The sequence below is a fragment of the Cherax quadricarinatus genome, chromosome 38 (assembly GCF_038502225.1).
Source record: "Cherax quadricarinatus isolate ZL_2023a chromosome 38, ASM3850222v1, whole genome shotgun sequence".
NCBI lineage: Eukaryota > Metazoa > Arthropoda > Malacostraca > Decapoda > Parastacidae > Cherax > Cherax quadricarinatus.
The window spans coordinates 15,939,556-15,961,678 of NC_091329.1; the positions used below are offsets into that span (position 1 = coordinate 15,939,556).

At 38.5% G+C, this 22,123-nt stretch overlaps 1 protein-coding gene and 1 long non-coding RNA gene across 9 annotated transcripts in view; one reads left to right on the plus strand and one right to left on the minus strand.

Annotated features, from left to right (window-relative positions):
- Positions 1 to 22,123, minus strand: part of LOC128693025 (solute carrier family 41 member 1) — a 155,879-nt gene that overhangs the window by 123,478 nt on the left and 10,278 nt on the right. For 3 of the 8 annotated variants that reach the window (XM_070092129.1, XM_070092137.1, XM_070092135.1), the window contains exon 2: positions 11,636 to 11,700. The exons of 2 other annotated variants lie outside the window; for them this stretch is intronic. The gene's annotated coding sequence lies outside the window, so the exon portion shown is untranslated. Of the gene's footprint in view, positions 1 to 11,625; positions 11,706 to 11,819; positions 11,903 to 22,123 lie in introns of all 8 variants that reach the window. 3 more of the 8 variants (XM_070092131.1, XM_070092133.1, XM_070092130.1) reach the window with 3 other exon arrangements.
- The window catches only part of LOC128693026 (uncharacterized), a 46,609-nt gene that overhangs the window by 11,906 nt on the left and 12,580 nt on the right, over positions 1 to 22,123 (plus strand). Inside the window, exon 2 of the long non-coding RNA XR_011392895.1 lies at positions 17,584 to 17,648. This is a non-coding gene — a long non-coding RNA (uncharacterized lncRNA). The remainder of the gene's footprint in view (positions 1 to 17,583; positions 17,649 to 22,123) is intronic.

A 22,123-nucleotide genomic window follows, 5' to 3' on the forward strand; every position in this document is an offset into this window, starting at 1 on the left:
AAGCTGGGGAAAATTATGGCCTTGCATGATGAATAATTTTACAGGATTTCCCTCAGCTGAGAGTCAAGTTAAGGAAATTGTTTAGCTGGCAAAGATATCACCTGGCAAGGGCTTTGAAGATGATGATGATGAAAGAAGACCACAGAAAATGTTGGCAGAGCTGAATTCCCAGATAAGAGAAGACTCAGAGTAGATGAGGAAGAGCCTGCAGAGAAACACTTCAATAGCTGAGTGAGCAGTTCCAATGCTGCTGCTACTTGCAGACTTTTTCATTAAAGAAAACCCCTGACACATCTAGAAGCACTGTTCTGAAGTGGGGTCTGGAGTAGCTAATGATGCCCTGCCAACAGCTGTATAAAGTACTGTTGGGTAATACACAGCAAAGACGCACAATGGAATACTTCAAGGCTCCCATAAGTAACAGTTCTTTAGTAAACCTCAGTCCACAAACCCCAGCTGCCTACTGTAGGCAGTGAACTCATCATCCACTTCAGCCCACAAACCCCAGCTCTCCACTTCATCCATCACAGCCGCCTCATCTGTGGCCCAGTAGGGCCACAATAAGCCTCTCCACCGGCATCAAGTCACTTAAGCAACAACAACCAGAATTTATGATAAGATCCATAGTTATGCATTACATATAACTATCCTTTGAACTATAATCTATAGGAAAGTAGTTTCTGAGTTACTTTTTTTTTTTTGTAAATTAGAGCATTACAGATATTTGCTCAGTCTAACAAAAACATTAATATCATAATGTACTACACATTATAATGTCAAATCACCACAAACAAAAAATGAGTGGAAGCACGCAGTTATCTCACTACTGTAATTTCAAAATTACACACTAGTTGATCATCCCTCAAGAATAATCAACTCAGAGATGAGATCAACCTTCATGATTTTAGTATGTCACTAGATGAGCTTTAAATCTTTTTCTACAGTCAAGTAGGGTAACTGTCAAAGTTTCTAAATTATGTTTTTTTTAATACATGATTAACTTGTCTTTAAAACAAATATTAATAAATATTTACACTATATTAGAGTTATTAAAGATATAATAAGGCATCAAGGTGCTGACAAAACTAAGAATGTTCCTGACTGGATAATTACGGTAAGCATGTTCAACTGCGAATTGCTGTTTCCAAGAAGGAAGTAGTCATCTGCCCAGGAAGAAAGACATTATGAGTACTGTACTTTAACTAAGAAGACACACCAAAGGTATGTCTGCTCCACTCCTTTCATGTCAGATCTCATAACATGTAGATATACATAAGCTAAGATGCTGACTGCTCAAGAGATGAATGTTGGGTCATGTACAGTATTAATATGAAATGTCTTCATGATTACATTAACACTCATATAGAGCACATGAACCAACATTTCCAAGTAGCATCAAGGAACTCTGGAAAATATAATTTCAAGCAATATTGGCGACTTTTCACAGCCGAATGACTAGTCATTGTTAAAATTCTCATAATCTTTCTAGATAAAGATTTTTTATTTTTTTTTTCAATACATACAGTATAATCATCATAACAGAAGTATTTAAGGAAACAAACCACCTGAATTCTCTAGAACACTGACACTGCTGCTGTGTGCATCTGTTTGTTACTGCAGCATAGGAGCCTACCTGACGTGTTGACGTGTTAAGCAATAAACAGTTTGTTGTTTAGCAAGTTTGTTACTTAAAACTTCGTATGTCATTAAACTAATTTACTTTAACCAAACTGTTTATATTATTATTATTATTCCTAAATGCTATACAGTATTGTACTAAACTACAGTGGAGTCGCATTATAATAATAATAATATTAAATATTGCTGTACATTTTTTTTTTTTAACAAGTTGGCCGTCTCCCACTGAGGCAGGGTAACCCAAAGAGAAAGAAAATCCCCAAAAAGAAAACATTTTCATCATCATTCAACACTTTCACCTCACTCATACATAATCACTGCTTTTGCAGAGGTGCCCAGAACACAACAGTTTAGAAGCCTATACGTATAAAGATACACAACATATCCCTCTAAACTGCCAATATCCCAAACCTCTGCTTTAAAGTGCAGGCATTGTACTTCCCATTTCCAGTACTCAAGTCCAGCTATATAAAAATAACCAGTTTCCCTGAATCCCTATACTAAATATTACCCTGCTCACACTCCAACAGCTTGTCAGGTCCCAAATAGGTAGTAGGTTGGTAAACAGCAACCACCCAGGGAGGTACTACCGTCCTGCCAAGTGAGTGTAGAACGAGAACCTGTAATTGTTTTACATGATGGTAGGATTGCTGGTGTCTTTTGTCTGTCTCATAAATATGCAAGATTACAGGTACATTTTGCTACTTCTACTTACACTTAGGTCACTCTACACATACATGTACACGTTTATTTACACACACTCATCTCTGAGTTTTCTTTGATTTTTATCTTAATACTTCTTGTTCTTATTATTTTTCCTTTTATATCCATGGGGAAGTGGAATAAGAATCTTTCCTCTGTAAGCCATGCGTGTTGTAATAGTCAACTAAAATGCCGGGAACAATGGGCTAGTAACCACTTTTTCTGTAAAGATTACTAAAAAGAAGAAAATTGTCAATTGTTATACATATGTTGTTATAATCTCTAACTTGAGTTTGAGAGTTTGCAATTTTCCTGGCTGGGTTTATTAAGAGTGTACAATGTTTAGTTTACTTACTGCTTCAGTAATTTGGATGGAAGGCTCATTTGGTTTAGATAGTATATTATTATTATGATCAAAACTAAGCAGTAAACCACCAGGGTTAAATAGTACAGCATAATTTCTTGGGTCTTAGTGAATTTACTTAAACCCAGTATTTCAGTGTTTCCCAGGCATACAGTGGTACCTTGGGATACGAACAGCTCAAAACTCAAACAATTATGTAAGTGTATTTGTGTAAGTGCTTTTGTAAGTGTATTTTTGAAGGTCTGAAACAGATTAATCTAATTTACATTATTCCTTATGGGAACAAATTCGTTCGGTATCGGCACTCTAACAGCCATCTGGAACAAATTAAGTTCGTAACCCAAGGTACCACTGTATTTTTTTTTATCTCTTTCGTTAAACTTAACACAATACAACTGTTTGGATTTCTTTAATAGCTCAGTGAGCAGTCAGCTCTCTTATAATGCTCCACTATAAAGTGTAATTTTTTGTACAAGTGATTGAGAAAATGCATACCAAATTAAATAGCATGTACTATGAAAGTCTTTCCACATGCTATTTAATTTTTGAATGCACTTTTCAATTGCATTTACAAAAAAATCACTATACAGAGAGGAGCTTTATAAGAGAGCACACATCTTTTTGCTAGTTTCAAGTATTAGTTTTCACAGTTATGCTTTATGTCATTGGATGTGAGGATGCTGTTAGCTAGCCATGGACTATTTAATTTCCATGTTCATGAATCAGACACATGTGCAACATCTGGATATCTTTGTTATTTTGTAGATGACTTTGCCATCTAGTGGCTTTATACCATTGATCTATTACATATCAGACACAGCTACATCATGGAATTTTGGCAGAGAGGAATGGAGACAAATGGTTTTTAATACTTGACGTGCTGTTGGAGTGTGAGCAAAGTAACATTTATGAAGGGATTCAGGGAAACTGGCAGGCTGGACTTGAGTCCTGGAGATTGGAAGTACAGTGTCTACACTCTGAAGGCGGAGTGTTAATGTTGCAGTTTTATAACTGTAGTGTAAAGCACCCCTCTGGCAAGACAGTGATGGAGTGAATGATGATGAAAGTTTTTCTTTTTCGGGCCTTGGTGGGAATCAGCCGATGTGTAATAAAAAAAAATAGGATATCACTAACAGACAAACAAACAACTTTATTTCTTTGTGCAGTTTACATGTAATATTGTTAAGCACAAAGAAAGCCACTAACATGCATGTGCCAACATCTGGCACAACTCTTGGGTATTACCTTCTTCCACTGGTGGATCCCACCTACCAGTGACAATAGTCTTATCTGACTTCAGTATATAGGTGCTCATCTTTCTGCCTGTACTTCAAATTCATTAAGCCTACAGTACTCAACACCTGGTCTTAGGCTGATCACCTCATCTACTGTCTTCCATACGTATATAGTTCTGTAAGGATGCGAGACTGATTACCACTGGATACCTGGAGAGAGTTTCGGGGGTCAATGTCCCTGCGGCCTGGTTTGAGACCAGGCCTCATGGTGGATAAGGGACTGATCAACCAGTCTGTTACTGCTGGCCACACACAAACTGTTGTACAAACCACAGCCCAGCGAGTCAGGAACTGACTTTAGGTACCTATCCAGTGCCTTCTTGATGACAGCCAGGGGTCTATTAGTAATCTCTGTTATGTATGCTGGGAGGCAGTTCAACAGTCTTGGGCACCCCCTGACACTTATTGTGTTAGTCTCTCAGTATACTTATGGAACCCCTGCTTTTCACTGGGGGAATGTTGCATCTTCTGCCGAGTCTTTTGCTTTCATAGGGAGTAATTTTAGAGTGCAAATTTGGTACTAATCCCTCTCTTTCCTCCTCTCTCTCGCCTGTATTCCAAGGAATACAAATCAAGGGACTTCAACCTTTCCCAGTAATTCGGGTGCCCTTATTGTACTTAGTGTGCCATGAAAGTTCTTTGTACAATCTCCAGGTCAGCAATTTCACCTGCCTTGAAGGGGGCAATTAATGTACAGCAGTATTCCAGCCTAGAGAGAACAAGAGATTTAAAGAGAATCATGGGCTTGGTATCCCTAGTTTTGAAGGTTCTTATTATCCATCCTATCATTTTTTCTAGCAGATGCGGTAGATACATTGTTGTGGTCTTTGAAGGTGAGATCCTCTGACATTATCACTCCCAGGTCCTTCACATTGCTTTTTTGCTTTATTGTATGGTTAGAATTTGTTGTATACCCTGATACAGTTTTAATTTCCTCAAGTTTTCCCACAGCTTTTTAAGAGCCTTAACTTGCTTAATATACAAAACATTCACATTTATTATTGTGCCTACTACACACACAAAACATACTCAAATATTAACCCTCCTCTCAAACTACTCCTAGATAACTACAACAGAACACACAGGCATAAGGCACAAATCACTCTTTGATATCCCTCATGTTCATCTCTCCCTATGCAAAAATGCTATGCACATAAAGAGCCCAAAGATCTGGAATTCATTGCCTGAATACGCTAAAGGACCCCTGCTGCCTGCAAATCAATTTAAGTCTCTACTTAGAGATCACCTCATCACCGAAAATTAACCAGACAAACACTTTACTTAATATCTACCAGTTACTCAAAAGACTCCTAAATAATCTAAGACTATTTGATCATTTACTTCAAACTTAAAATTGTTTCAATTTCATTATTGTAAATTGTGCTTGATGATTGCTCAACTATTTAATCATTACTTAAAACTTAAAATACTTTCAGCTTCATTGTTATAAATTGTGATAAACTGTAAAACTGTATTTTTTATAAACTATATCAAAAGTGAACTCATTAAAGCCATTTAGCATGAACTAGTTGAATATTCAATTTTCTTGTATTCATTGTAACTCACCTAATGGCCATACGTAAAATTACTGCACTGTTATTGACTTATTAATCTTAAGTTAGTTAAGTTTGTCCGAAATGTTCTGCATATAGCCCATAAAATACATGCTAAAGGAATAACTGGGAAAGTGGGGAGTTGGATCTTCAACTTCCTAACAAATCGAACACGAAGAGTAGTGGTCAACAGAGTTAAATCGGAGGCTGCCATAGTGAAGAGCTCTGTTCCACAAGGCACAGTACTCGCCCCCATCTTATTTCTCATCCTCATATCAGACAGACAGAGATATACACCACAGCACCATATCATCCTTTGCGGATGATACTAGGATCTGCATGAGGCTGTCATCTGCTGAGGACGTGGTTAACCTCCAAGAAGATATAAACAAAGTTTTCCAGTGGGCAACAGTAAACAATATGATGTTCAATGAGGACAAATTCCAACTACTCCGTTATGGAAAACTGGAGGAGATAATAACTAGAACAGAGTATACTACAGACTCTGGTCATACAATAGAGCAGAAAAATAATGTAAGGGACCTGGGAGTAGTAATGTCTGAGGATCTCACTTTCATGGATCACAACAGTGCCACGATCGCAAGTGCAAAGAAAATGATAGGATGAATAATGAGAACGTTCAAAACGAGAGATGCCAAGCCAATGATGATCCTTTTCAAATCACTTGTTCTCTCTAGGCTGGAATACTGCTGTACATTAACATCTCCATTCAAAGCAGGTGAAATTGCAGATCTAGAGAGTGTATAGAGATCCTTTACTGCACGTATAAGTTCTGTCAAGCACCTTAACTACTGGGAACGCTTGGAAGCACTTGACTTGTACTCGTAGGAACGCAGGAGGGAGAGATATATCATAATCTACACTTGGAAAATCCTGGAAGGAATAGTCCCAAATCTGCACACAGAAATCACTCCCTACGAAAGTAAAAGACTGGGCAGGCGATGCAAAATGCCCCCAATTAAAAGTAGGGGTGCCATTGGTACACTAAGGGAAAACACCATAAGTGTCTGGGGCCCAAGACTGTTCAACAGCCTCCCATCAAGCATTAGGGGAATTGCCAATAAGCCCCTGGCTGCCTTCAAGAGAGAGCTGGACAGATACATAAAGTCAGTGCCGGATCAGCTGGGCTGTGGCTCGTACGTTGGACTGCGTGCGGCCAGCAGTAACAGCCTGGTTGATCAGGCCCTGATCCACCGGGAGGCCTGGTCATGGACCGGGCCGCAGGGGCGTTGATCCCCGGAATAACCTCCAGGTAACCAGGTATATAAAGGGGCTTTTGGCATGTTCACCAAATTGTTACACTCTTTTGTACAAACAAGCATCATGCTAAAATAAACTTGTCATTGTCATTGAATAGTTGAAATTTCTCTTCATTGAACTTCAAATTGTTTTGAGTGGTCCATCTGATGATTTGGTTGATGTCTGCTTGGAGTCTTCAATGGAGGACACTATCATGGCAATTGAGGTGTCATCCGCAAAGGAAGACACGGAGCTATGGCTTACATCTCTGTCTACGTCACATATGAGGATGAGGAATAGGATGGGAGTGATTACTGTGCCCTGTGTAACGGAGCTTTTCACTGTAGCTGCCTCAGACTTTATTCTGTTTACTATTACTCTTTGTGTTCTATTTATTAGGAAGTTATAGATCCATCTACCAGCTTTTCCTGTTATTCCTTTATCACGCATTTTGTGAGCTATTACACAGTGGTCGCACTTGTCGAAGGCTTTTGCAAAGTCTTTGTATATTACATCTATATTTTATTTATTCTCTATAGCCTCCAGGACCTTGTCATACTGGTCCAGTAGCTGGGACAGGCAGGAGCGACCTGCTCTAAACCCGTGTTGCCCTGGGTTGTGTAACTGATGGGTATCTAGGTGGTTGGCGATCTTGCTTCTTAGAACCCTTTCAAAGATTTTTATATGAGATGTTAGTGCTATCAGTCTGTAGTTCTTTGCAACTGCTTTACTACCGCCACTGTAGAGTGGGGCTATGTCTGTTGTTTTTAGTGAGTGCAGTTTTTAGTGAGTGTGGGATGACCCATGTCCATGCTCCTTCTCCATAAAATGCTGAAGGCATGTGATGGGCTTCTTGCAGTTCTTGATGAACATGTAGTTCCACGAGTCTGGGCCTGGGGCAGAGTGCATGGGCATGTCTTTTATTGACTTTTCAGTCTTGTGGTGTTAGGAAAATAAAAATAAAGGCATCCAGATGCTGCACATGTCTAACTCATTGACTTGTCAGTACAGCCTCTCCTCACTTAATGACAGAGTTCCTTTCCTAAGACCTTGTCGGTAAACAAATTTGTCGGTAAGTGAGGAGCATACTATAAATGGTAGTGGGTTTGTGCCAACCATCTTTGATATTGTTTTAATGTAACCTTTGCACCATTTATAGCATTTCTGGTATATTTTTAAATGTTTATCCAGTAGTGAACTGTATTTTGTACAAAACAGAATAGAGGAAATTAGCTCTAACATACATTATTTAGGTATGAATACTGGTCAAACAGCCTGTCATAAGTCTGAGTTGTCGGTAAACAAGTATATGTTGCTAAGTGAGGAGAGGCTGTATCGTAAACCACTTCACTGTTGGAAGCCCCAAAATTAACCCCTTTCAGTGTTTCATATGTAGATCTGTTACTGAAGTCAGGGTCACCTACATAGATCTACACAAATTCTAGAAAGGATTTGTACAATCAGTGTGTGCAGTATGCAAAAAAATTGTGGCACTTGCAATACATTGTGGATGCCATATTAATACATCTTCAACATGCCACATGGATGCAAAGGCCTTACTTCCAGGTGAACTGAATGTATTTTATTCCCCAGTGACAGCTGCAACAATGAGGATTATGGAACCAATGATAAGTTCTTTGGTTTCAAACATGTAGTGACTGAAAATGACCCTCAGGATACCTGAAATATCACTGAAAACCCTGATGACCCACAACCATTCATGTCCAGGGCTGGTTCATCTGGAACACATCCACCACCTCTACACTGTAAGTGAAAAATCATATTCACTTATATCCTGAGCTCAGATTTGAGTTATGATGATGATAGTTATGTGGTTTTCTTTGCAATTAGTGGCCACTCTAGTAGCCATAGTGACGAAGATTATTCACCTGCAAAGCATCAGTTTAGACAGTGCCACACATGATCTGGTAGTGTGCCCATTGCTACCCCTAAGGAATGGAGTACATCCCAGAACTCAACACTGGCAACAGTGGCAGTGCTGTGGGCACTGCCGCTGTCAAACGCGGCAGAAGGTGGTGGCACAATGAGGTATGCAGCACCACTGCCAGCACAAGCTGTTAGGTATGGCCCACACTCAACACTGCAATAATCCACAGCTACCCCCACACAACCAGCCACTAATATCCTGCAACCACCACCAGACTGCATCTCGGATTGGCAGGAAGATGCAAATTTTGCGCCCAATCCCCATCAATTTGATAACACACACACAGTGGAATCCTGTTCATCTGTACCCTTGGGAAGGATACCAGTGAACCTTAATTCCTTGAACTATATTTCAATTAACCAATGATGCAAATTACAGTGAAGGAAATCAACAGATACTTCCAGTACACAATGGCAAACACTAGTTTCACCACAATCACAGCTACACCACAGGAAAGACACAACTGTGACTGAGATGCATCTCTTCTTTGCCACAATAATGCTTATGCAATATGTGTATAAGCACAATATTCAATCATACTGGCTCACTGATTGCCTGATATGTACCATTTATATAACTCTTGCAGACACAATCATTGCAAACCCAATCTGCATGTCACATTTGTTCACCAAGCGCATACTGGCAGTGCAACCCATGACAGCAGCATGTTTCAGAATAGGTTCATTGGTGTCTCTACTCACCCTTCCAGTGTCTTTCATTTCGTGGTGGTGATCATGTCAACAATGTCACATCACATTTATCATGCCTCTGAAATGCCATGTCACTGGCATGAAACTCCTGCACCTCACTGGCAATAATGACTATATCGAATCTGGGCATATGATTATGTGTTCCATGTATTGTATCACACACACATCTGTGATACACATAAAAAATATCTGAGTAAGGGGGGTTGTGTGCCAGTTATCTGTGAATAATGTATGCCTCTTATGAAGATATGGTTCCCTTATTATTCCCACATCAATTACAATACCCAATAACTTCCTGGTATCTTTCGCTGTTTCATTGGTATCTTTCACATCTTCCTCACTATCATTATCTGTCACCGGTGATGGGCCTCAGGATGTAATCTGTTCCCTGGGAATAGCAATGGGCACACTACCAGACCGCATGAGGTGTTGCATAAACTGGTGCTTCACAAGTGAATAATCTTCATTACTATCAATATTGGAGTGGTCATCAATTGCAGGGAAATAGTCTACATCACTATCATTATTACTCACATCTGTGCTCAAGTCGAAGGAGAATATGAGTTTTTTCATATGACATGGTGGAAGTGGATGTGCTCCAGACAAACGAACCCCAGATGTGGATAGTTGTGGGTCATAAGAGTTTTCAGCAATATTTGTGGCATCCTGATTATCACTTTTGGTCACTAAACACTAAAAACCAAAGAACTAATTCTTGGTTCCATAATCCTCATTGTTTAAGCTGTCACTGGGGATTAAAATCCAATCAATTCTTCTGTGAGCTAGGCCTTTGCATCTGCATGGCATGATAAACAAGGTGTAGTAAATGTGATGTTCCCACAATGCACTGCAGCAACCCTGATTTTTTTTTTTTTTTGTATAATGTGCATACAGACAGACCCATTCTCACATATGTAGGCTTACCAGGCCTCCTGTGCCAAATTTGAAATTCCTAGAATTTGCGAGTTTTGATCTACAAAAGCAACTCTGGCATCAATAAAACAGATCTACAAAGGAGACAGTGAAAGTGGTTAAAGTACAATGTTTGTTGTAGAGGCTTTGAATATTTTGTAGGAATTCGTGTACACAAGGTAGTCTTGACTGCTGTTAAATTCTCTCTAGCAGTCAGTGTTACTGGTAGCTATGGTAAAGTTGTCCACTGCTGTTATCCATTAAGTGTGAATGAAATTTTTATTATTTTCAATACTTGTGCTATGCTGCTTATTTTTCTTCTTCACATTTCCAGAATCACTAGTATTCCTCTTGAGGTGTCATGGTTAATATCCACAAACAAGATAGTGATGAAAATATTCTAAATCATTTGATAACACAAAGTGAGGCATAAAATTTTCCTAGAACACAACTGTAGATTATGTGGGAAGTCAGTGGGACGGAAGGAGTGGTGCCCATGAAATGCTCTGGTCTGTAAGGCCCAACCTGGCTGGTAATTTTTTTCTATGGAATTTGGTGCCCAAGTATTGCAATTTAATGCTATGTAAATATACAGTGCATTACATCAATATGGCATCATTAACTGATTTTTTTTTTTTAAAGATTTACACTGTATTCACACTGTGTAATATTAAGGGTTTCTTAGGTTGACAATTTTTTGGTTGCAGTTTTTGAAACAAGGTGCAAGAATATCATACTAAAAGAAGGTTTACTTTGCATATATTTCTATATCTAAGAAATTTTGCAAAACCTATTATTAATGCTGTTAGCAACTCGTATACCCTAAAGTGAAGTGGGATGAGCTACCATCTTAAGAACCTAAATGCTACTACAGGAGGGCCCCACTTTACAGTGCTTCACTAATGTAATGTTTTTTTTCAATTATACCCATTCTTCATTTATTGACTTCCTACAATTAATATATTCACTCAATATAAACTAAGGGCAAAAATATATCAAGTAATATATGTACTGTACATGCATTTTTTAGGCCTAGCTCGGTTGCTCACTTCATATATAATAGGGTAAACATGTTATCAGGCTTTTATACACATCTGAAAGTGAAAAAAGGATACATTTCATTTTACATCAATTTTTGCTTTAGAGCAGCAGCCCAGAACCTAACCTGCTGTATAAGTAGGGCCCTCCTATACCTACTCAACCACTAAAGAAGTGCACAAAAAGCTTGCAGCCTTGCACCTACATTAGCCTACCTGTTTTGCCATTCTCTCTCCTTTGAAACTTTGCCACTCTTCTTGGAAACACGCACCGATTCAACCTGTTCTGAAAAGAAGGTGATTGTTTCAATCCTAATCCTGTTGCTAGTCCACAAATGCAAGTTCCAAGCTGTTTCATTCTTCATTCCACAATATTATCAGGTTAACATGAAACACTAACTTGTAATGCACCAAACTACAATGGTTCTCTGATCAACAAACAGCAGTTTTCTAGTCAACTTGGAGCACAGTGATTACACACAGCTGCGGATGTATAAAAAAAATACTGTAAAATTAAATATAATAATGAGTCATAATTATCTATGACTTACTGAACAAAGATATCCACTTGATACACTAAGGTAATGAACGCTGCGGTATTCATTTTACATTTACTAAGGCTCTATGGGTATTTTTAAACTAAATTTTTTTATCTGGCTGTAATGCCCATATGAGAAGTGTTCAGTTCTGAAGAAGCATATAAGATGCTTTGGTTTACTACACTTACTGCAATGCACGAATGTGTGTCAAGTTGACCAGGAAACAGCTGCAGACTGGTGCATGAGATGCAAATGCTGTGAGTTACCTGTAAACCAATCAGACTACCACCCTACATTTTTTCTGACATATCAGGCTCCCATCAAGAAATGCCGGTGTGGATTTTGTTTAGATACTAAGCAGAGAGGCATACATTTAAATATAAGTCTTCATCCACTTAGGTAATAATGGTAACATTACTGACAAAATATTAGGTATAAGGACGCAGATGCATTTAACGTGATATTTTAAAGTGGCAACATCTTGCTCTCCAGAAGCTTGATAAAGCTCCTGGAGAGCAAAATATTTTACCCGGCTAAGCTGTATCTGTGAGGACAAATATTAAAATATAATTATTCCAATGAGAATTTATGAAGATAGTGAGGAACATATCAAGTAACAATCATTGAAGAGAATGCGAAGGTTGTCACAGTACTATTTCTCAACCCACACCGTGAACACCTTGCTAGGGTTAAAGAGAAAGTTGCGCATGAACGTTTCGAATATGAAATATCATCAACCTTGTACAGTATAAAAGCTATCTCCACAGATACTCCTTAAGGGTTTAAAGATCTAATACTAATGCCAAAAAAAAAAAACACACACAGGGTGGTAGTTCGCTCAATGCAATGGCCTAGTAATGCAAAAATGGTGCTCCAAGATAAACAATGGAAATATTATTTGAGAGAAGATATTAATGTAACACTAAAAGTGTGGACCGTAGACAACTTTTGAGTAAAGGAACAAGTGCATAGCAGTGATTACATTTCACTTAATATTTTGCAGAGACAGCTTCATCGGGAATAAGAAAAACGAGGGCACAAAGATAGTTATAATATAGTGCCAACCAACTGTTTCCCCAGTGCAAAATAACATGTTAAGAAGAACAGCAATTAAATAAGCAAATGGGTTTTGACAACAACAAGAATCCTTTACCTTTGTTAAGATATTTACACACATCTATAAATTATGATTCTAAGCATTTATTTTGTTTTATAGCATAACTATCATGTCTAATTACCAAAAATTTAGCATCATTAAAAATTAATTTGATGTTCAATTGCCAGTGTATGGTTAATGAGTGCATTGTTCATGTTTTTAAGATCAAATTTACACTACTCAGCTACCCTTTCATCACCATCCCAGAAATACACTTATAGTATATATACATACGGGCGCCTGGCAAACCTGAGAATAGCGTTCCGATACCTTAATAAGGAATCGTTCAAGACACTGTACACTGTGTATGTTAGGCCCATACTGGAGTATGCAGCACCAGTCTGGAACCCACACCTGGTCAAGCACGTCAAGAAGTTAGAGAAGGTACAAAGGTTTCCAACAAGGCTAGTCCCAGAGCTCAGGGGAATGTCGTACGAGGAAAGGTTGAGGGAAATCGGACTGACGACACTGGAGGACAGAAGGGTCAGGGGAGACATGATAACGGCATACAAGATACTGCGGGGAATAGACAAGGTGGACAGAGATAGGATGTTCCAGAGAGGGGACACAGGAACAAGGGGTCACAACTGGAAGCTGAAGACTCAGACGAGTCACAGGGACGTTAGGAAGTATTTCTTCAGTCATAGAGTCATCAGGAAGTGGAATAGCCTAGCAAGTGAAGTAGTGGATGCAGGAACCATACATAGTTTTAAGAAGAGGTATGACAAAGCTCAGGAAGCAGAGAGAGAGAGGACCTAGTAGCAATCAGTGAAGAGGCAGGGCCAGGAGCTGAGTCTCGACCCCTGCAACCACAATTAGGTGAGTACAATATGAAAATATATACATGTATACATTTTTGTCATTCACTAAAGGGAATGCAATATTGTACACACAGTACTAGTCAATACATTGCTCTGTAGAAGTAGGTCAGCAGAAAGCAACTACCCAGGGAGGTACTACTGTCTGGTCAAATGTGTGTAAGACCAAAACCTGTAATTGTTGTACACTGGTGGGATTGCTGGTATATTTTCTTTGTCTCATAAACACGTATGATTACAAATACATCTTGCTACTGCTACTTACACCTAATCAGGAGTAGCACCAGGATTTTTTTATTGGGGGCTGGGGGGAGGGGACTCTTGTATTTGCAAAACAAGCACGCTATTTTTCCTTAGATTGTATACAGCCTCTCCTCACTTAATTACAGAGTTCCGTTCCTAAGACCATGTCGGTAAACGAATTCACCACTAAGCAAGGAGCATACAAAAATAGTAGTGTGTTTGTGTCAACCATCTTTGAAAGTGTTTTAATGTCACCTTTGCACCATTTACAGCATTTTCAGTATATTTTTAAATGTTTATACAGAGTGTACTGTATACTATTGTAATAAACATAACAGAGGAAATCAGCTCTAATATATACAGTGGACCCCCGCATAACGATCACCTCCGAATGCGACCAATTATGTAAGCGTATTTATGTAAGTGCGTTTGTAAGTGTATGTTTGGGGGTCTGAAATGGACTAATCTACTTCACAATATTCCTTATGGGAAGAAATTCGGTCAGTACTGGCACCTGAACATACTTCTGGAGTGAAAAAATATCGTTAACCGGGGGTCCACTGTATTATTTAGGTATGCATACTGGTCAGTGAGCCTGTCGTAAGTCCGAGTAGTTGGTAAACGAGTATGTCTCTAAGTGAGGAGAGGCTTTATTATACGTGTATAGAAATTAAAATAGAAATGTTTTCTAATGATCCATTTATTCACACTTTATAAGAGTGAGAAAACAAATGTCTATATCAAAGAATATGAACAATAATTACCGTATTTTCCAGCATATAAGGCGCACAATCATACGAGACGTATAACACGATGTATCCAAGAGGTTCTGGTGTAACATTAGTAAACAATTGCTAAAACGCAACCTAAAGTCTATCTTTGAGACCCTGACCTTGAACATATAAGATGCAGGGTAATTTTCCAAGACTTTTATCCGGAAAAAATGAACCTTATATGCCAGAAAATACGGTACATGAAATTATATCAACATATAACTTGCCATCAAAATAATGGCCTTATACAGAAAGATAATAATAATAATAATAATAATAATAATAATAATAATAACAATAATAATAATAATAATAATAATAATAATAATAATAATAAATAAAATTAAGTGCTAAGCCCATGAGGGCTGATAAACAGGAAGAGCATAATAGACTCATTCTACTTTCATATGAGAAGCTCAGGGCAAGTGAAAAGTTTTAGCAGTGTGATTCTTCTGTTGTTATGGTTTGAAGTAAAAGTATCAATGATACCTTCAATCAACAGTCAGATTCTTGACTCTGAATTTATAGCTATAACTCCAATATCACTTGTTCTGCCATCACCAATGCTGTTCCAAAAGTAAGTTTTAATCAGTTGCAGGAAGGAAAAACTACATTCACATGCTGCAGAATTAAGTGGCAAAGTCACTGATGCACACCATCTTATACAACTCTATGAAAGCATCATGGTATGGTCTAAGTATAGTAGCAAATTCAGGTGGAGTCATGACAGTATGACCCCTGTCTTTTTTTCATCTCTCAAAAAGATGCTACACTTGAAGCTTAATATAGTGGACCCCCGGTTTACGATATTATTTCATTCCAGAAGTATGTTCAGGTGCCAGTACTGACCGAATTTGTTCCCATAAGGAATATTGTGAATTAGATTAGTCCATTTCAGACCCCCCAAACATACACATACAAATGCACTTGCATAAATACACTTACATAATTGGTCGCATTGGGAGCTGATCGTAAACCGGGGGTCCATTGTACAGTGGACCCCCGCATAACGATTACCTCCGAATGTGACCAATTATATAAGTGTATTTATGTAAGTGCGTTTGTATGTGTATGTTTGGGGGTCTGAAATGGACTAATCTACTTCACAATATTTCTTATGGGAACAAATTCGGTCAATACTGGCACCTGAACATACTTCTGGAGTGAAAAAATATCGTTAACCGGGGGTCCACTGTACTTGCATCTTCCTCTCCGACACTATAGTTAAATGCCATCTTCAGAATACAAGATTTCTCCACAAATAAAGCATTTTGAGGATTCATTGTTGATGAACCCTTCAGCGTGCTAAACAAGTCGTTTGAAAATCGCCTGTTTAATTCAGTGACTAACCAGTCTAGCATGTGTGCAGAATTCACGAGAAGTAGTTATATACTTATGATATCCAGATTGAAAATCAACAAGCTCTTGTGAATGAGGAGACTGAGAACGTAGTTTCATTTTTTCTTGCCGTATATCAGTGTCAGCCACTTTACATAAGTAAACTGTCTTGCCAGTAACCCTGCTATGAATCTTCAGTGTTTTTCCTGAAGATGTGAAATGAATGACTTAACAAGATCCACAGCAGAAGCCAGCTGGAGGCAAGGGGACAGAAGATGGTCAGTAACTTACTGATTTGCACTAGTCTTCATCAATGTATGAGTGATTATGAATCACATATTCTGTATGAGACTACAGGGCACTTGCTTCTGATACACTATGTGCATTTGAAGTTTTCATGTCTAAGGATTGCAGAAATTGCTGGATATGTTAATTTGACAGAAGAACAAGCTGTATCTTGATGGGACCATCTTGTGTCTGACAGCCAGTAGGGTAATATAATGGCAGAGTACACCAACAGCATGTAAATAACATACACAATGCAGGTTATGGTATTTTCTTGTAAAATGTCTCATCCACTAGGGACTATCAATTCACACACAGAGCAAAACATGGGCATCTACAGGGGTTGGAGAGAGATCCTGAGGTGAAAGAAAGAGGTAGTGAAGTCACACATGAGTAGCCAACTGAGTAAGTGAGATTAGGTGATGAGGAATTAGACACATTAAGGCATACAATACCAGCCAATAATGTTGTTAAAATTACCAACACTTTGTTAGGTAAAAGATGAGTGTTCAACTAACGAGACATTCTCCTGTGACAACATTTTGCTCTCCAGTAGCTTTGTCAAGCTTGACTAAGTTCCTGGAAAGTGAAACAATGCTGCAATAAAATGTCACAATAGTTGCATGTCTCCTATTCCCTAACAATAAGTCAGTAGGCCTCTACAGTGTTCTTTCATTCTTAGATTCTTATATGAACATCTAGTATAGGCAGAAGTAAGAAACAGATTTTCATCACAGGAGGGGCTTTTGGTGTCTTATGGAAATTATGGAGGGCCTTAGAGGGCTGAAGCCCCAATGGTGAAAGTGTTGAACAATGATGAAAGTTTATTCTTTCTTTTTTGGGATTTTTCTTTCTTTGTGGGTTACCCTGCCTCAGTAGAAAATGGCTGACATGTTAAAAAAAAAAAAATATAATGTAGCTGTTAAAGAAATGAATGCCAGGGTGTTAGAGAGAGGTGTAGGATTACAATAAACTGATACAAAACAGGTTGTCACAGTTTCTTTTTTTGCAGATGACATGGTTCGTTTGGGAGATTCTGAAGAGAAGTTCCAAAGGCTGGTAGAGGGATTTAGGAAGGTATGTAAAAGAAAATTAAAAGTGAACATAGGCAAGGAAGTAAATGTGTTCAGATATTTAGGAGCGGACGTGTCAATGAATAAATCAATGAAAGACGAGGTGAACAATAGAAATGACAAGAAAAAAAAAAACACGGATGGTGCATTGAGGCATCTGTGGAGACAAAGAATTTTATCCATGGAGGCAAAAAGAGAAATGCATCAGAATATAGTGGTACCAACACTGTTATAAGAAATTGAAAAGCATGGGATTTAAACACTGCAGTGAGGAGGCGGCTAGAGGCTGTGAAGATGGTGTGTTACAGGGCGATATGCGGAGTGAATATTATGCAGATAATTTTGAGCTTAGAGAGTAGGTGTGGAGTTACCAAAAGTTTAATTCAGAGGGCTGACGAGGGATTGTTGAGCTGGTATGAACATTTAGAGGATGGAGCAAAATAGGATGATTAGATGGCTATAAATATGAGGGAAGAGAAGGGGTAGGGGTCATCCCAGAAAGTTTGGAAGGGAAAAATAAAGGGGGTTTTGAGTGTTAGGGCTTGTGTGAGCATGTTAGATAGGAGTGTGCAGTGATTTTTATGACTTGACATGCTGGAGTTCAGGTCACCTGATCTTGGTGGAAGATGGCTGGTATGTTAAGAAGAAAACTTGCTCTGTGTTTGCCACTTTCTCCTCAACAAATTGCCAAATGTATTAACACATTCCCCTTCTAAATACTCTTCTAAACTTGGTATCAAAGCACAAAGGTTAGAACCAATTGTATACCAGTTACTTTTTTTTTTACCAAGAGCTGAAGGAAAATATTTTATAGTTTACAAAATAATTCCTATATTCCATAAAAACTTTTAATTTCAAACTACTTTTTTGGTTCTAATTAAAAAAGAATATCAAAGTATGGTCCCCATTAATGTATCACTTTTCATCAGAGCCATAAATTAAATGCTATTTTATACATTCAGTTCATTTCTTGGCACATCCATATCAAACCAAATAAAATCTCCAAGATATCATTTAACATCATTTACATAAAGATACCAGCTTACACTTCTAGGTATCGTAGTATTAAAGACATTATGTTGTATGTGCTCTAGAAACATGTTTACCAAAACAGCAGTGAGGGGAACTGTGTGGAAAAGGATACAGCTTCTTTAATAAATGTCCTGAACTGCATACAAGTGTCCTTTCCCATAGTCTGTTGGTATCACAATACCATCTACAACCAGTGAGAGGAATTCCACATGTGCTACACCTGGAGGTTACCTGGAGGTTATTCCGGGGATCAACGCCCCCGCGGCCCGGTCCATGACCAGGCCTCCCGATGGATCAGGGCCTGATCAACTAGGCTGTTACTGCTGGCCGCATGCAGTCCAACGTACGAGCCACAGCCCGGCTGATCCGGCACTGACTTTAGGTATCTGTCCAGCTCTCTCTTGAAGGCAGCCAGGGGTTTATTGGCAATTCCCCTAATGCTTGATGGGAGGCTGTTGAACAGTTTTGGGCCCCGGACACTTATGGTGTTTTCTCTTAGTGTACCAATGGCGCCCCTACTTTTTATTGGCGGCATTTTGCATCGCCTGCCCAGTCTTTTACTTTCGTAGGGAGTGATTTCTGTGTGCAGATTTGGGACCATTCCTTGCAAGATTTTCCAAGTGTAGATTATGATATATCTCTCCCTCCTGCGTTCCAATGAGTACAAGTCAAGTGCTTCCAAGCATTCCCAGTAGTTAAGGTGCTTGACAGAACTTATACGTGCAGTAAAGGATCTCTGTACACTCTCTAGATCTGCAATTTCACCTGCTTTGAATGGAGATGTTAATGTACAGCAGTATTCCAGCCTAGAGAGAACAAGTGATTTGAAAAGGATCATCATGGGCTTGGCATCTCTCGTTCTGAAAGTTCTCATTATCCATCCTATCATTTTCTTTGCACGTGCGATCGTGGCACTGTTGTGATCCTTGAAAGTGAGATCCTCAGACATTACTACTCCCAGGTCCCTTACATTATTTTTCCGCTCTATTGTATGGCCGGAGTCAGTAGTATACTCTGTTCTAGTTATTATCTCCTCCAGTTTTCCATAACGGAGTAGTTGGAATTTGTCCTCATTGAACATCATATTGTTTACCGTTGCCCACTGGAAAACTTTGTTTATATCTTCTTGGAGGTTAACCGTGTCCTCAGCAGATGACAGCCTCATGCAGATCCTAGTATCATCCGCAAAGGATGATACGGTGCTGTGGTGTATATCTCTGTTTATGTCTGATATGAGGATAAGGAATAAGATGGGGGCGAGTACTGTGCCTTGTGGAACAGAGCTCTTCACTATGGCAGCCTCCGATTTAACTCTGTTGACCACTACTCTTTGTGTTCGATTTGTTAGGAAGTTGAAGATCCATCTCCCCACTTTCCCAGTTATTCCTTTAGCACGTATTTTATGGGCTATTACGCCATGATCGCATTTGTCAAATGCTTTTGCAAAGTCTGTGTATATTACCTGGGTGTCTTTACTGACATGATGTTTCACAAACACTGCAGGCATTTACAAAATAATACAGAGGGAGCTTATATAAGGGAGACAGTGGAAGTGGAGAGGTGATAGTGCTGTTAAGGCTGTTACTTTATAGAAACAACAATTATAACTAAAATAACAATAAGATAAACACAGCTCCAAAAGATTGATAAAATCCTTAATTGGCACAGGCAGTAGAGTATATCGTTTGCTAGTAAAATATTACCTAATGCACTAATTACTTTGTCAGATGGTATGCACATTTCTCAGTAATAATATAAAATCAGAATTTGAAAGCTTCTTATACCACAAATTCAGTGATTGAATTGTTAATGAAATCATTAGAATGTTTAAAGTTATATTCATTAATACACCTTTAACCCACAATTTGGAGAGAAAAACTTAAGACAATATTTTTACCCATCCTGGATCATTATCAAGTCATGGCTGAAAGAGAAAAGGAAAGAAAAATCCAAAGACAATTCAGTGTGAAATGAAAGCCTGGTCAGATAAAAATACAGAAGATAGGTAGGTTAATCTATACAAGTTTTAAATGGCATGGCAGTTGCCAGTTAATTTCAGAATAATAATATTTATTTCTTTATGTCATACAAATAATGTAGTTTAAATGAATTAAAACAATATTAGGCACAAAAGAAAGCCACTAATTATGGAATGCATTTCAGGTAATTAATCATAAGTTTTACAAACTGCCAATACCCGAGACAACGGACCTCAGGTTTACACTGTTATTTTAATATATTTCCAGAAATAAACAACACTTTTTTTTGTATATACAGTAGTGTATATACAGGCATAAGATACATTACCTACTATAATGAGCAAAATTTGTTTAAAGAAATTTCATTATCACTGTTTTCCTGACTTGGAATTATTTTTAACTGGTTGTCAACCGGATTGTATATTCTATATTGCTTGCAGAGATATTATGCTATGCCTGCAAAGCCAAGTGTGTGGCTGCTGGTTGGCAGCAACCTCCTACATACTGTACTCAGGTAATTTCACAATAAAGGAATACAGGAGGGCCCTCGCTTATACAGCAGATATACACAAATGGCATGACCTCCAATACTCAGCTTGTAGATGTTGGATTGCCACAGGGAAGTGTCCTAGGTCCTCTACTTTTTCTTTTTTATGTCAATGACCTCCCAAATGCATTGCAACTCCTTAAACTAGTTCTCTTCGCAGATGACACCACTTGCATCTTCTCCCACCCAAACCCAGCTATGCTTAGAGACACCGTAAACAGCAAGCTACATGAAATATCAAACTGGGTGACGACCAACAAGCTCACTCTCAATATAGACAAAACCTACTTCATGTTTTTTAGAAACAGAGCATTAAATATCCAGCTAAACATATCGATAAATGGTTCACCCGTTACAAGACATACTGAGGGCAAATTTCTAGGTCTCCACCTTGATATAATCCTAAATTTCAAACCCACATCCAGCATATAACTAAGAAAATTTCCAAAACAGTAGGTATTCTTTCCAAGATATGATACTATGTACCCCAAATGGCACTCCTTTCTTTATATCACTCTCTAATATATCCTTACCTCACCTATGGTATTTGTGCTTGGGGATCTACCACGGCCAATCACCTTAAACCTTTAATAACCCAACAAAAAGCTGCTGTGTGGATGATCAAAAACTCCTGTGCCAGATAAAACACCCCACCACTCTTCAAGAGCTTGTACTTACTTAATATACAAAATATACACACTTATTATTGTGGCTACTATATATACAGAACATTATCAGTCCTCCATTCAAACTTCTAGACAGCTTCAACAGAACACACAGGCATAACATGAGGCATGAAAACACTTTTCGACATCCCTCGTGTCCGTCTCGCACTATGCAAAAATGCAATGCACATAAAGGGCCTGAAGATCTGGAACTCTTTACCCGAAGCAACAAGAGGTTCCCTGCCACAAATCAGTT